Below are 15,528 nucleotides of genomic sequence, written 5' to 3'. Positions count from 1 at the left end.
GGGGGAGGGAGGGAAACTAAAGGATAGGCTATAGGACAGGGGGAATCAACTCACTCACTGTGCTACTTGGCACTGAAAGGAAGACCAATGTGGCTGAGGAGGGGAAGATTGGGACAGAGATATTGATCTGTCCACACAATAGGCAGAGGGGGGATTTTTCAATGCAGTGTGGAGACTGCAGCAGTTTGGGTTATAATAGGGATTGTGCTTGAATTAAATATTTTCTATCATGTTTGAGAAGTGGGGCAAATGAGCAATTGTGCAGAGAATGTTGTGTCAGCCTGTCGGCTCAGTGGGCAGCACTCTCGCCTCTGAGTCAGAAGGTTGTGGGTTCATAGTCCCACTCCAGGGACTCGAGCACAAAAATCCAGGCTGACACTCCAGTGCAGTACTGAGGGAGTGTTGCACTGTCAGAGGTGCCATCTTTCAGACGAGACGTTAAACCAAGGCCCCATCTACTCTCTCAGGTGAGCACAAAAGGTCCTATGGCACTATTTTGAAGAAGAGCAGGGGAGTTCTCCCTAGTGTCCTGACCAATATTTATCCCTCATCACTAAAAAACAGGTCATCTGGTCATTATCATATTGCTGTTTGTGGGATCTTGCTGTGTGCAAATTAGCTGCTGTGTTTCCTAGATTACAACAGTGACTCCACTTCATTGGCTGTAAAGGTCATGAAAGGCGCTATATAAATGTTAGTCTTTTTAACGTTTAGACTGAGTGAGTGCAATATTCTAGAGTTAGTCTGTGAAGCATTTTGCAACTTATCTTTGCTCCTATTTAAAGTGGAGCAAAAAATTCAAAAAACAATTGAAGGTTGTCTTAGTGGTAATTTATTGAGCAATTCAGTCCTTTACACGAATGTACATCAGGTTCATCTTGTTCTGTTTCTTCCTGTCTCTTATCTTACGTTTTGAACAGGTCAGCGGCCCTCCAATGTACATTGTTACACCAGTAAGCGATGGTTTGCTATCTGACATTTGGGACCAAGATCAACAGCCACTTTGGAATTTTGATTTTTCCATGTCTCGCACCAACTTTTAAAAATATTTGGTCTGGTCAGCTTTTTCTTTTTAAGCGTGGGCTCTGTCAGTGTTTGGAAGCTGCTCCATCAGCTTTTGGGAGTTTTCAAAATCGGCGTGTACTCTCACTGGGGGGCACCATCTGGAGGACGCGCAGAAACCCGTTTTGATGTCTCACATCTGACCCAGTGCTTGACACCAGAGTCAGGAAACATTCCGTTCTCCGGCACTCACATCCATCCCCTGAATTAGCATAAAAAGTCAGCAATATAACTCATGCACTTGGCTGCACTTCCGAGGCTGGACTAATGGACATCGGGCCGCAGACATGTCTGGCTTATGGAGATCCCAGGTGAGCTGGCTGTCATCATGGGATCTGCTGTCATGTCGAACCTTTGGAGGTTTGTTTTTTCTTAGTTCTGCGGTTCAGTGCCAGACTCCTCCACCCTCCCTCACCAGTCCCCTTCCCTCCCGTGAGAGCCCCCTCAAAACCCCCTTCTCCACCCGTAAGCAGGCGAGCGACCAAGGACAGCCTGAACTTCTCGGCTGTTCCGGGCGGGACGTGGACCGGCAGCATTTAGATGAGGTCGGCGAGTTTAAATACCATTGGGTGCAAGACGTAGGCCAGTGGGCGGGATTCACATTCGCCCCGTCCTCCTCATTCCACCACCCCCCCCACCCAATATCCGCTTGGGGTTAAAATGAACCCATACTCCTGGCTAGAATAAGGGATCATGGGTTGTTGGCCCTGACGGCATTCGTGTAAGGTGCTCGAAGAACTGGGGGCTGCCGCTCTGCTAGTTCCTTGTTGGTATATTTGGCAGCTTGCTGGGTTGTCCCCGTGGACTGGAGAGAGGCCTAGGTGGTGCCAACATTTAAAACGGCAATAAATCAGAACCAGGAAATCACAGGCCCATTGGCTTGACTTCATAGGCCAATTGTTAGAAATGACCATTAGAGCTGCTCTATATGGCCACCTTTGACAGAGATGGGGCTGTTAGAGACTCTCAATGTGGCTTCTGCACAAGAAGGTCATGCCTCACCAACTTGATTGACTTTTTTTGATGAAGTTGTTGGATTCAGGCAACCCAGTATATCTTTACTTTAAAAAAGCCTTCGACATGGTACCACACAATAGGCTGCTTTATAAGGTTGAGTCCTCTGGGATCAGTGAGCAGATTTTTTGGGTTGAATAAGAATCTGGTTGGCTTCTTGTAAACAGAAGTTTGTTACTAATAGTGGTGGTTCTCTGTGGGGACAAATTACTAGTGGAAGATATGTGCAAACGTCATGATCTTAAGTGAGAAAAATAGATCACAGGCAGAGCTAGATGTGATGGGGGAATGACCCATATCTGTCAGATATCACTTAATATAGATAAATGTAGTGTTACATACATGGGGAGGAGCAACATCCAGCATGTGTACACCATGCAGGGTTACATAGAATTACAGGAAACTTTCTGGTATCCGGCACGGACGGGACCGACGTGGTGCCGGTTCATCAACAATTCCGGATAACCGAACGCTATAGTAAAAGATACGGAGCTCAGAGCTCCGTATAAAGCAACAAACCCTGTTGCAACAGCTTCAAAACAATCGGCACAAGTTGCAAGCGTCTCTGTAGCTTAGCAACAGCTTCAGCTACACCCTTGCACAGCAACAAATGGAGTAAAAAAAAGTAATAAAAGTAATAAAAGTTATCTGAACCGACTCCTGAATTTTGCCGGTGGATAGAGTGTTCCGGTTATTTAGGGGCCGGTTAATCGAAAGTTTCCTGTACATAGAATTTACAGCACAGAAACAGGCCAATCGGCCCAATAGGTCAATGCCGTTGTTTATGCACCACACAGGCCTCCTCCTGCTCTATTTACTTAATACCATATCGACATAGCCTTCTATTCTTTTCTCCCTCATGTACTTTTCTAGCTTCCCCTTAAATGCATCAATGTTATTCGCCTCAACTACTCCCTGTGGTAGCGAGTTCCACATTCTTACCACTCCTTGGATAAAGAAGTTTTTCCTGAATTACTTACTGGATTTATTAGTGACTATCTTATATTTATGGCCCTTAGTTTTAGATTCCCCCACAAGTGGAAACATTTTCTCTACGTCTACCCTATCAAACCCTTTCATAATTTTAAATGATCACTATTAGGTCAGCCCTCAGCCTTCTCTTGCCTAGATAAGTTGCTTGCTGAAGGCGGTTACTCAGAAGACCTGGGTGGTATGGAACGTGAATCTCTGAAGGTCCATGACCAATGCTGTGAGTCTATTGCAAATACAAATAAGAATGTTAGGAAGTATTGCCAGGATGATTAAATACAAAACAAAAGTGAGTATGAAAAGAAACTTGCAAAGGATATCAAAATCAACACAATTTTTTTTTACAGTTACATTAGGAAAAAGAGTCAGGAGCAATGTTGGCCCCTTAAAAACTGAAAGTGGTGATATTGTCAATGATAATAAGGAAATGGCGGACATGTTGAATAATTACTTTGCGTCAGTATTTACAGTATGCCAGAAATCCCAAGGAAACTAATACTGAATCGGGTACAGGGAATCAATAAAATTATTGTAAGTAAAATAACAGTAATGAAGAAAATAATGGCACTAAAGAGTGACAAATCCCCAGGACCAGATGGTTTCCATCCCAGGAGTTTAAAGGAAGTAGGTGAGCACATTGCAGATGCCCTAACTATAATCTTCCAAAGTTCTCTCGATTCAGGAACCGTTCCTTTAGATTGGAAAATTGCGCATGTCACTTCGCTAGTTAAAAATGGTGAGAGAGGGAAACCAGGGAATTATAGACCATGTAGTCTAACATCTGTTGCCGGGAAATTGCTAGAGTCTATAATTAAGGATAGGGTGACTGAACATCTTGAAATTTTCAGTTGATCAGAGAGAGAGCCAGCATGAATTGGTGAAAGGTAGGTCATGCCTGACAAACCTGATTGAATTTTTTGAAGAGGTGACTAAAGTAATGGACAGGGGAATGTCTATGGATGTTATTTATATGGCCTTCCAGGAGGCATTTGATAAAGTCCCACATATCAGACTGTTAACTAAGGTAGAAGCCCACGGAATTGAGGACAAATTTTTGACCTGGTTAGGAAAATGGCTGAGTGGCAGGAGACAGGCAGTAGGGAACAATGGGCAGGTACTCAAATTGGCAGGATGTGACTAGTGCTGTCCCGTAGGGATCGGTGTTGTGGCCTCAACTATTCACAATATTTATTAACGACTTAGATGATGGCATAAAAAGTCATGTATCCAAATTTGCCGATGACACAAAGATAGGTGGCATTGTAGGCAGCGTAGATGAAAGCATAAAATTACAAAGGGATATCGACAGATTAAGTGAATGGGCAAAACTGTGGCAAATGGATTTCAATCTAGGAAAATGTGAGGTCATCCACTTTGGACCTAAAAAGGACAGGACTGTTATGTTCGTAAATAAATAGACATTTTTATTATGAACAGCTAGCTTGAGCTAGTCATTTAATCAGCCATGTGGACTAGTGTACAGGCATCCATCTTGACTACTGCCTTGTGGGTAGCCCACCACTAAACATACAGCTCCACCTAGTGTACCATTCTAGAATGACATGTTACTGATCATTACATCCCCCTTCCTTAGAGGTTAAACAAAATCAATATCAATCAATCATAACGACATAAACATCTTCACAACAGTCAACACATTTTCAAAGCTTTACTTTATGAACTCTATAAGCTTTTCATTCTTTTATTATAGTTTTCTTTGTACTCAAAGATTAAGTCTATCAGGCTTTTTTACTTCATGTGTGGATCTTCTCAGCACAGGTAAGTCTGATGTGTTTTCATGAGAGCCTGTATGTGTGTTTGTGTTAGATTGCTCTGGTGGTGAGTGACAAGATTCAGTTGCGGCATTGTCATCGATTTGCTCTTGGATAGTTTCTTGTGTTTTCAGGGGGGAACGGCGGTTCCTCCTGAGAATCTGTCCTTCCTCAGTTATAACAGTGTATGACCTTGGTCCTACTTCCTCAAGAACTGTAGCTTTCCTGTTCCATGCATCTGGATCCTCAATCCTGACAACATCATCCCTTGTCAATGGTTTCAGAGTTTTGGATGACTTGTCATAGTGTTATTTCTGTTTCAGCTTTAACAGTTGAAGTCTCTGTCTCAGTTCCTTACTCTGCTTTTCTTTTGCACAGCAGGGTAGCGTGGTGTGCAACTTGCGACCCATTAGGAGTTCAGCAGGTGAAGAACCACAGTCTAAAGGGAAGGCTCGGTAGCTCAGCAGGGCGAGATAAGGATCAGACTTGCTTTCTGTTGCTTTCTTCAGTAGCTGTTTGAGAACTTGAACACCTTTCTCTGCCTTACCATTCGACTGAGCATACAGAGGACTGGATGTGATGTGTTGAAAGTCATAATGTGCTGCAAACTGTTGCCACTCCTTACAGTTGAAGCACGGACCATTGTCGCTAACGGCAATCCTGGGAATTCCATGTCTGGCGAAGATGGATTTCACATGCATTATGACACTGCTTGCTGATGTGCTTGAGAGCAGTGCCATCTCAGGATAGTTAGAATAGTAGTCAATCACTATTAGATAGTCTTTACTATTCAAATGAAAGAGGTCCATACCAACCTTTTGCCATGGTGCTGTTGGTAAGTCAGCTACTGTCATTGGTTCCTTTGCTTGTTTGTTTTGGTGTTTCTGACATGTCTCACATATGCCTGTCATGTTCTCAATGTCCTTATTTATGCCAGGCCAATAAACAGTGTCTCTTGCTCTCCTTTTGCATTTTTCAATTCCGAGGTGTCCCTCATGAATCCTTTTGAGCATGTCTTGACGTAGAGCCTGTGGAATGACTATTCTGTTCTGTTTTAGTAATAGTCCACTTGCGACACTTAACTCTGACCTGATGTGATAGTACTTTGGACAGGAACCTTTTGGCCAACCATGATGAATGTTCTCTATTACTGTTTGTAACACTGTATCTTTTACTGTTTCTTCTGCTATTTGCTTTGATTTTGTGTCTGACACAGGCAGTGCAGCAGTGACCATACTCACATGAACATCCACATCTTCCTCAGTAGAGCTCACATGACTCATTGTGGATGCTCGGGATAGTGCATCTGCTAACACTATGTGTTTGCCTGGTGTGTAGATCAGTTCAAAGTCATATCTTTGCAGCTTCATCATGAGTCGTTGAATCCTTGGAGACATCTCATTCAGATTTTTTTTTATGATGGCAACCAGTGGGCAGTGGTCTGTCTCAACTGTGAAGGTGGGAAGTCCATATATGTAGCCATGGAACTTTTCTAGTCCAACTACCAAGCCTAGACATTCCTTTTCAATCTGGGCGTATCGACACTCAGTATCAGTCATAGACCTGGAGGCATAGGCAACAGGCTTCCAATCTTCACCCTCTGCTTGTAGCAAGACCGCGCCTAGGCCATCTTTTGATGCATCCGTTGACACTTTGATTCTCTTTGTTGGGTCAAAGAAGGTGAGTACAGGTGTGGTTGTCAGCACTGTTTTGAGGTTCATCCACTCTTGTTCATGTCTTTCTGTCCATGCGAACTCATTTGTTTTATGTAGCAGGTCTCGCAGACAGGCTGTCTTGGCTGACAAGTTAGGAATGAACTTTCCAATGAAGTTTATCATCCCCATGATGCATAGCACTCCTTTTTTGTCAGTGGGTCGGGGCATTTTGAGTATGGCGTTTACTTTTTCCATATCTGGCTCTATTCCTTTACCAGATAGATTATCTCCTAGGAAAGTGACTTCCTGGATGCCAAACTGACACTTGGCTTTGTTGAGCTTCAGTCCATTCCGGCGTATGCTCTGTAGCACTTTAGTCAGTCTCTCATTGTGTTCTTTCAATGTGGAGCCCCAGATGATGATGTCATTAACATAGACCCAAACTTCTTCCAGATCTTCAATTATGTGTTCCATCACTCTATGAAAGATTTCAGATGCAGGTATTATCCCAAAAGGCATTCTGAGGAAACAATACCTGCCAAATGGTGTGTTGAAGGTACAGTATTTGGTGCTCTCTTCATCCAGTTTTAGTTGCCAAAATCCTTGTGAGGCATCGAGCTTTGATAAGTATCTGGCACCTAACATTTCACTGGTGATTTCTTCTCGCTTGGGAATCTGGTAGTGTTCACGTTTTATGTTTGCATTTAAGTCCTTTGGATCCATGCATACTCTTAGATCATTGTTCTTTTTCTTTACACATACCATGGAGTTAACCCAGTCTGTTGGCTCTTTGACTTTCCTGATGACTCCTAGTGTGGTCATTCTGTCCAGTTCTTTCTTGAGCCGGTCACGCAGGGGTGCTGGAACTCTCCGTGGAGCATGTACCATTGGCTGAGCATTCTCCTTTAGCTGGATCTTGTAAGTGAATGGTAGAACTCCAAATCCTTTGAACACATCCTGGAAATTACTCACTACAGAATCCACTGAGTCATCTGGTCTGCTTATGGCACAGTTTATACAGTAGACTCTCTTGACCAGTTCTAAGTCCTCACAAGCTTTGTCACCTAGTAGTGAATCAAGTCCTTCAGCCACAACAGAAAACATGAGATGATGCGCTTTGTCTTTGACTGTTACTTTAAGTGTACATACACCTAAGCTATCTATTTTCTGTCCATTATAGTTCTTCAGTAGTACTGACTTGTTCTGTATTTTGGGCTTTTCTTTCATAATTTTAATGTCACTCATACTGATTAAGTTTGCTTTTGCCCCAGTGTCTAGTTTCAATGTAACTAATGCTCCATTTACCTGCAGTGGCATCATCCATTTGTCCTCTTTTACTGCATTAACTTTATGTTCAGCATTGTCCATTCCTGAGGGCTGCAAATTTTCTGTATCCTTTTCTATATTGTCACATGACACCATTCCTACAAAAAATGTCTCACTTAAATCAGTGTCCTCAATCACATTGACTTCTTGCCCTTTCTTTGTTTTTACTTTTGAAAAGCATTGTTTGGCAAAGTGATTCTTTCCATGACATTTTTTGCACATTTTTCCAAATGCTGGGCATTGTCTTGGCTGGTGCTGGTAACCACAGCATTTACAATTAAAAATTCCATCCTCCAATTGCTTTGAATTTCTGTTCTGCCCCTGTTTCTTCCCCTTGTAGGACACAGCACCGACAGCAGCACAGTCACTCATTACAGTCACATTATTATTAATTTCACTGAAAGTCTTTGCGTGCTGTTGAGCTAGCTCACTGGCATGGCATATTTTCACAGCATCCTCCAATGTTAGTTCGGTTTCTCTCAACAAACATTCCCTGACTTTTTTATCATGAATACCAAACACAATCTGGTCACGAATCATGGATGATTTCAGCTCAGAGAAATTACATGTCTGTGCTTTCAGTTTCAGATCAGTCACAAAGCTATCAAAAGTCTCATTTTGCTGCTGTGTCCGTGAACGGAACATGTACCTCTCATAGGTCTCGTTCTTTTTGGAAGAACAATGTGTATCAAACTTCTTTAGCACATTGTCCATTTTTTCTCTGTCCGCCTCTTGATCAAATACAAATGTATTAAATACCTCTATCGCCTGCGGGCCTGCAACTGTGAGCAGTAACACTATTCTCCTCTGGCTTTGTACCGAACCCGATGGCAGCAATGTAGAGTTCGAATTGTTGTTTGAAAGTCCGCCAATTGCAGTCGACATTCCCCGTGAGTTTCAAACCCTCCGGTGGCTTCAAATTCTCCATGTCGCGTTTCACAATATTCAGCAGATATTACCAATCCTGGTACCATGTTATGTTCATAAATAAATAGATGTTTTCATTATGAACAGCTAGCTTGAGCTAGTCAGTTATTCAGCCATGTGGACTAGTGTACAGGCATCCGCCTTGTGGGTAGCCCACCACTAAACATACAGCTCCACCTAGTGTACCATTCTAGAATGACATGTTACTGATCATTACAAGGACAAGGTACTTTCTAAATGGTGAAAAGCTAAAAACAGTGGAGGTCCAAAGAGACTTGGGGGTCCAGGTACATAGATCATTAAAATGTCATGAACAGGTACAGAAAATAACCATAAAGGCTAATGGAATGCTGGCCTTTATATCTAGAGGACTAGAATACAAGGGGGTAGAAGTTATGCTGCAGCTATACAAAACCCTGGTTCGACCACACCTGGAATACTGTGAGCAGTTCTGGGCACCACACCTTAGGAAGTGTTATATCTCAAGAGGTTGATAACCTTGCTTGTATAACAATTAAAAGAGTACACAGAAGACAGAGTTCAGTTAACAGCCATCTTTACTTCCAAAAGAATCTCTCCTTCATGCACTCCATTTCCCATAGTGCATTGCACATCACAACTACGGTAAGCCATGTGGAACAATTCAAATACAACATTCAAAATACACAACAGGAAGGATATATTGGCCTTGGAGGGAGTGCAGCGTAGGTTTACCAGAATGATATCCGGACTTCAAGTGTTAAGTTACGAAGGGAGATTACACAAATTAGGGTTGTATTTGTAATGTCCGTGTGTAATTGAGACACGGACTGCAGAAGTTGGTTATAACAGGTGTTTACTGAATGGAGACAAAACTGGAACTACTATACAAAGTTACGACACAGGCTTATATACAGGGGTGGTCACTACTGGTACTGCAGTATACAGGGGCTGCAGAATATAGCTCCTTCTTCAAGGTACAGACACTACAATTCCTCCCCTTTTAGCTAAACAGTACATAACATTCGATTAATAATTAAATAACATATTTACAATTACAGTTGTTGCTATATACATTGGCTGAAGTTAATCAATTATAAATTCAGTCTTTGAGGAGGCTTCCTGATTCTGTCCAGATAACGCCTCTTTGGGGTATGAGGTTCTTCTGGCAATGTTGATTCGGGATCAACGTCGTTGTTTGGTTCGTCTGCTTCCAATATCACCGATTCTGAGGTAGATGCAATTGGTACTTCGGTTTCATCACCAGGTGTATAGGATCATGGTGTAGGTTTGACGTTTTCCAGTGACTCTAGAATCTGGTCAGCATGGCGTCTTACAGTGCTCTCTCCAACGTCCACGGTATACATTAGAGGTCCTTGCCGTGTGCAGATCGTTCCTGGCTGCCATTTCTCTGTGCGGTAGTCCCGGGCCAAAACTGGTTGACCTATCTTGAAACTCCTGGTTGGCCTTTCATTTATATTCTGAAACTGCCTGTTCTCCACATCTCTTCTGATGTTTGGCTTAACCAAATCCAAGCGGCATCTTAGTCTTCGATTGAAGAACATCATGGCTGGAGTTTGGTTGGTAACCGCATGTGTCGCATTCCGGTAGGCAAACAAGAAGTTATCCACCTTGTGTTGTAGGGGTATGTCTTCATTACACATTGCCTTGATAGCCTTCTTGAATGTTTGAACGAACCTCTCAGCCAATCCATTGGTGGCTGGATGATATGGGGCGGATGTGTAATGCTTAACACCATTGTTCTTTAAGAACCTCCGGAACTCTTCAGACACAAACTGTGGTCCATTGTCGGAGCAAATCTGTTCAGGCAGCCCATTTCTGGCGAATATGGTTCGTAAGACTGTGATAGTTTTTTCTGTGGTGGTTGAGGACATTTTTATTACCTCTGGCCACTTTGAATGTGCATCCACCGCAATTAAAAACATCGAGTCCATAAATGGACCAGCAAAATCAATGTGTACCCTTTGCCATGGAGATGAGGGCCACTCCCATGGATGTAGAGGGGCTTGTGGTGGGGCGTTTTGGACCTTCTGGCATCCTGTACAGCTCTTGGTCATCTCTTCGATTTCTCTATCGATTCCCAGCCACCACACAAACACTCTGGCTAAGTTCTTCATTTTTACCCCTCCCAGATGACCCTCATGAAGCTCATTGAGCACTCTATCCTTCAATTTGGGTGGAATTACTACTCTGGACCCACACATCAAGGTTCCTCGGCACACTGACAGCTGTTCTCTTCTCGGCGAGAATGCTGGCAACAGTGGTTCGCCATGTGCTGGCCATCCCTTCACCGTTAAATCATAGACCCTGGAGAGTGTCGGGTCATTTCGTGTTTCCTTTTCTATGTTTGCATTCGTCACAGGTAAACATTCGACTATGGTCGAGTGGAATATCTCCACAGGATCCACTGCAGGTGCTTCTTCCACCATCGGCAACGGTAGGCGCGACAATCCATCAGCATTCCCATGCTGTTTAGTTGCTTTGTACTCTATGTCATATTGGTGTGCCCCTAGGAAAAGGGACCACCTCTGTAGCCGTTGTGCTGTCATTATCGGGACGCCCTTCTTAGGGTTGAAAATGGAGACAAGAGGTTGATGATCAGTAAGTAGAGTAAATTTCTGTCCGTGCAGGTAGTGATTGAACTTCTTCACCCCCCACACCAGGCTGAGGGCCTCTCTGTCAATCTGGGCGTAGTTACGCTCGGCTGAAGTTAACGAGCGTGACGCAAAAGCTATCGGCCTCTCTGAACCATCAAGGAATTTATGTGACAGTACCGCTCCAACGCCGTAGGGAGACGCATCACACGCCAGTCTTATCGGTAGTGATGGGTTGTAGTGAGCCAATACTTCTCTTGAAGTGATCAGGTCTTTACACTTCTGAAAGGCCCGCTTACATTCATCGCTCCATTTCCATGCTACTCCAGCTTGTAGCAGGTCGTTCAGTGGGTGCAGAATTGTGGACAAATTTGGCAAAAACTTATGGTAGTAATTCACCAATCCGAGGAATTACCTCAGTTGTGACACATTTTCAGGCGCTGGAGCCTTAACTACCGCTTCAATTTTGTCAGGGGACTTATGTAACCCCTCTTCATCAATCACGTGGCCACAATACGATATTTGTTTCTTAAAAGATTCGCACTTGGGGTGATTGGCTTGTAGCCCATGTTCTCTTAGTCTAGTGAGCACCTGCTCTAGGTTGGCAAGGTGTTCACTGTCATTTTCACCTGTCACTAGGATGTCGTCCAAGTAACACTGAGTCCCCGGAATCCCTTGCAGGACTTGTTCCATCGCTCTTTGCCATATAGCCGGAGCTGATGCTACTCCGAATACCAGTCGATTATACTGGTAAAGACCTTTGTGAGTGTTTATCGTGAGATATTTCCTAGAAGATTCTTCAACCTCCATCTGCAAATATGCTTGCGCTAGGTCAATTTTTGTAAAACGTTTCCCTCCAGATAGTGAGGCGAAAATATCTTCTATCCTCGGAAGAGGATACAGTACTGTGTGAAGGACTGGGTTCACAGTCACCTTGAAGTCCCCACAGATGCGAACCTTCCTTGGCTCCTCAGACTTATTGTTTAATGTTTTCTTCATGACAGGAACGATGGGTGTCGCCCACTCGCTCCAGTCTACCTTAGATAACACGCCTGCATTCTCCAGATTCTCCAGCTCTGCCTCGACGGCTGGGCGAATTGCATACGGTACCGGTCTTGCTTTGGAAAAACTTGGGAATTGCATTCTCTTCTATTTTTATCGAGGCGGTTACACCTTTAAGAGTTCCCAGTCCTTGTTGAAATACCTCTTTAGCGTTAGCTAAGATTTTTGACAATCGTCCAGGTGTGATGTCGTCATCCTTTTTACCAGCCACAGTCAGTGCCTGAATGGAGTGCCAGTCTAAACTTATCTTTCTGATCCATTCACGTCCCAAATACGGTGGTCCACCATCTTGCAGCATGTACAGATACAATTTCTGTATTTCCTTGCCGTTGTATTCGACAGGCACCCTTATTTTCCCTCTGGGGTATACTTTCTGCCCCGTATATGTCTTCAAGACAATGGATGTGTCTTTCAAGGGTATGTGTGAGAATAGCCGCTCGTAGTCTCGTCGATTCATGACGGTCAGGGCTGATCCTGTATCCAATTCCATTTTGACTTGGGACCCTGCTATCGTGAGGGTGACCCAAATGGTTCAGTGATCCTCTTTTGCGATTATGTTGTGTAGTTTGAGACAGCTTAGTCTCTTGTTCCCGGATTCACTATCGCTCTTCTGGTCTTCGGAACTACTGTCCGTCATCTTTTGTACTTTCCTGTACTTTTCCTTAGTAGTCTTTTTGTTGTCGTTAGTCTTCTTCCCGGACCTGCAAACTCGTGCAATGTGCCCCATCTTTCCGCATTGCCTGCATGTTTTGTCCTTGAACCAGCAGTCCTTCTGGTCATGGGTTGTTCTGCCACAGCGATAACATTTTTCAAATCCCCGTGTCATTTCATGGGTGCCGTATTCCTGTGGCTTTTGCTGTATTTCCGCAGCTCCCCTTGCTGCTGCTTCGTACGATACTGCCACGCTGAAAGCCTTATCTAGCGTCAGCTCTTTCTCTGAGAGTAACCTCTTCTGGGTTCCTTCACTCACGAGTCCACAGACAAATTTGTCCCGTAGGGTATCTGCCAGTCCTGCTCCGAACTGGCAGTGCTTTGATAGCTTGCGTAATTCCGTAAGGTAATCAGCATTGCTCTCATCTTTATGCTGATTTCTCTTGTGGAATTTAAATCTTTCTGCTATCAGCAGCGGTGTAGGATTTAGGTGTTCCTGTAGGATATCAACAATTTCGTTAAAACTCTTCTCCATCGGTTTGACTGGAGTGATCAGGTTCCGCAATAGGCCGTACGTTCTTGCGCCCATTAAGTTTAGTAGTACCGATGCCTTTTTCTCATTGGCTACTTCATTTGCCTTGCAATATACTTCGACTCTTTCCACATACGTGGTCCAGTCTTCTATTTCATTATCGAAGGCAGTGATATTGCCAGTCTTCGGCATCTTGGAGATCTAAGATGGCACCTCACGTGCTTTGCCTTCTTCCCCGATTGAACAAAATTGCACCTCCCGTGCTTTGCCTTCTTCCCCGATTGAACAAAATGGCGCCTCCCGCACTTTTCCTTCTTCCCCGCTGGATTAAGATGGCGCCTCCCGCGCTTTCTGTCTTTTCCGCTGCTGCCAACGCTGTTGCTGGTGTTTTTATGCCTTGATGGCAACGCCCTATGGTCTTCGCGCACTTCCCCCCGCGCTGCTGCCAACGCCGCTCTCCGCGGTCCCCGTGGCAATCTGCAGCTCCTCGCGGCTTTCTGCGCTTCTAATTTCTTTTTCTTTTATTTTAATTACTGTTCCCGTCATCAGAGCAGACCCTATGGGACACTTTCCTCCCTCTTCTTGGGTCTGTACGCTGCCTGGCTTCGTAGCACCGGCCGCGCCCTGTGTGCTCCACCCTCTCTCTCTCTCTCTCCTCTTCCCGACAACACTGCTCGGCCCCGTTGAAAAGCCACCCGATCGAGCTCTAGCCCGCCGCAGCCCAGGAAGGATCAGTGTACTACCTGCCACCAGCCCGATTAGCTGGAACACCATAGACTGGAGAACCAAGCCCAGCTCTCGACAGCCTCTCCTGCAAATCTTCGAATTCGATGAATCAGAGGGCGGTTGCCCACGGTCGACGCCCGTTTCTTCTGTTTGTTTTTTCTTTTTGGATTTCTTCCTTCTGGCTTTGACCTCTAATAACTTCGCTTCAGGGATGGATCCCCGTGAGGTGGTGCAGAACTGTAGGTAATTTCGGATCTGTTCGTCGCCAATGTAATGTCCGTATGTAATTGAGACACAGACTGCAGAAGTTGGTTATAACAGGTGTTTACTGAATGGAGACAAAACTGGAACTACTATGCAAAGTTACGACACAGGCTTATATACAGGGGTGGTCACTACTGGTACTGCAGTATACAGGGGCTGCAGAATATAGTTCCTTCTTCAAGGTACATACACTACAGTATTCCCTAACATTTAGAAGGTTTAGAAGATCAAAGTTTTCAAGATATTAAGGGGAACAGATAGGGTAGATAGAGAGAAACTATTTCCGCTGGTTGGGGATTCTAGGACTAGGGGGCATAGTTTAAAATTAGAGCCAGACCTTTCAGGAGTGAAATTAGGAATCACTTCTACAAACAAAGGGTGGTAGAAGTTTGGAACTCTCTTCCGCAAATGGCAATTGATGCTAGATCAATTGTTAATTTTAAATCGGGGATTGATAGATTTCTGTTAACCAAAGGTGTTAAGGGATATGGGCCAAAGGCGGGTATATGGAGTTAGACTGCAGATCAGTCATGATCTCATTGAATGGCTTGGTGCAGGCTTGAGGGGCTGAATGGCCTCCCCCTGTTCCTGTGTTCCTATGTTCATAAAAAGTACTACACTGTCCTTGTAGAAGGCCTCGGTTAGGCATCATCTAGAATACTGTGTCCAGTTTTGGTTCCCTCACATGGTGTGTGATAGAGCAGCCCCGGAAATGGTTCAGAGGAAGGCCACAAGATTGTTACCTAGTTTAAGGGCCCTCAGTTACCAGGACAGGCTTAGAGAGCTGGGACTTTTTATTGTAGAAAAGTATAGATTTTGAGGAGATTTAATTGAGGTCGTTAAAAAACTGAAAAGATTAGACTCGGTCCATGTGGATAGGTTATTCGAGTTGGATAGATTAGGGAGGACCAGGGGACATGAGTAGGAGTTACTTAAACATAGAACTAGGTTAG

General features: G+C 44.2%; 1 protein-coding gene across 1 annotated transcript in view; it reads left to right on the top strand.

Moving 5' to 3' along the window:
- The window catches only part of LOC147105336 (peptidyl-prolyl cis-trans isomerase FKBP5-like), a 395,766-nt gene that overhangs the window by 341,078 nt on the left and 39,160 nt on the right, over positions 1 to 15,528 (top strand). The window lies entirely within an intron of this gene.

The sequence above is a fragment of the Somniosus microcephalus genome, chromosome 18, assembly GCF_052327205.1.
Source record: "Somniosus microcephalus isolate GS21.2 chromosome 18, FLI_Smic_1.0, whole genome shotgun sequence".
NCBI classification, from domain to species: Eukaryota; Metazoa; Chordata; class Chondrichthyes; order Squaliformes; family Somniosidae; genus Somniosus; species Somniosus microcephalus.
Note: the sequence above shows the minus strand (reverse complement) of the source record. Positions and strands in the feature narration are given on the sequence as shown.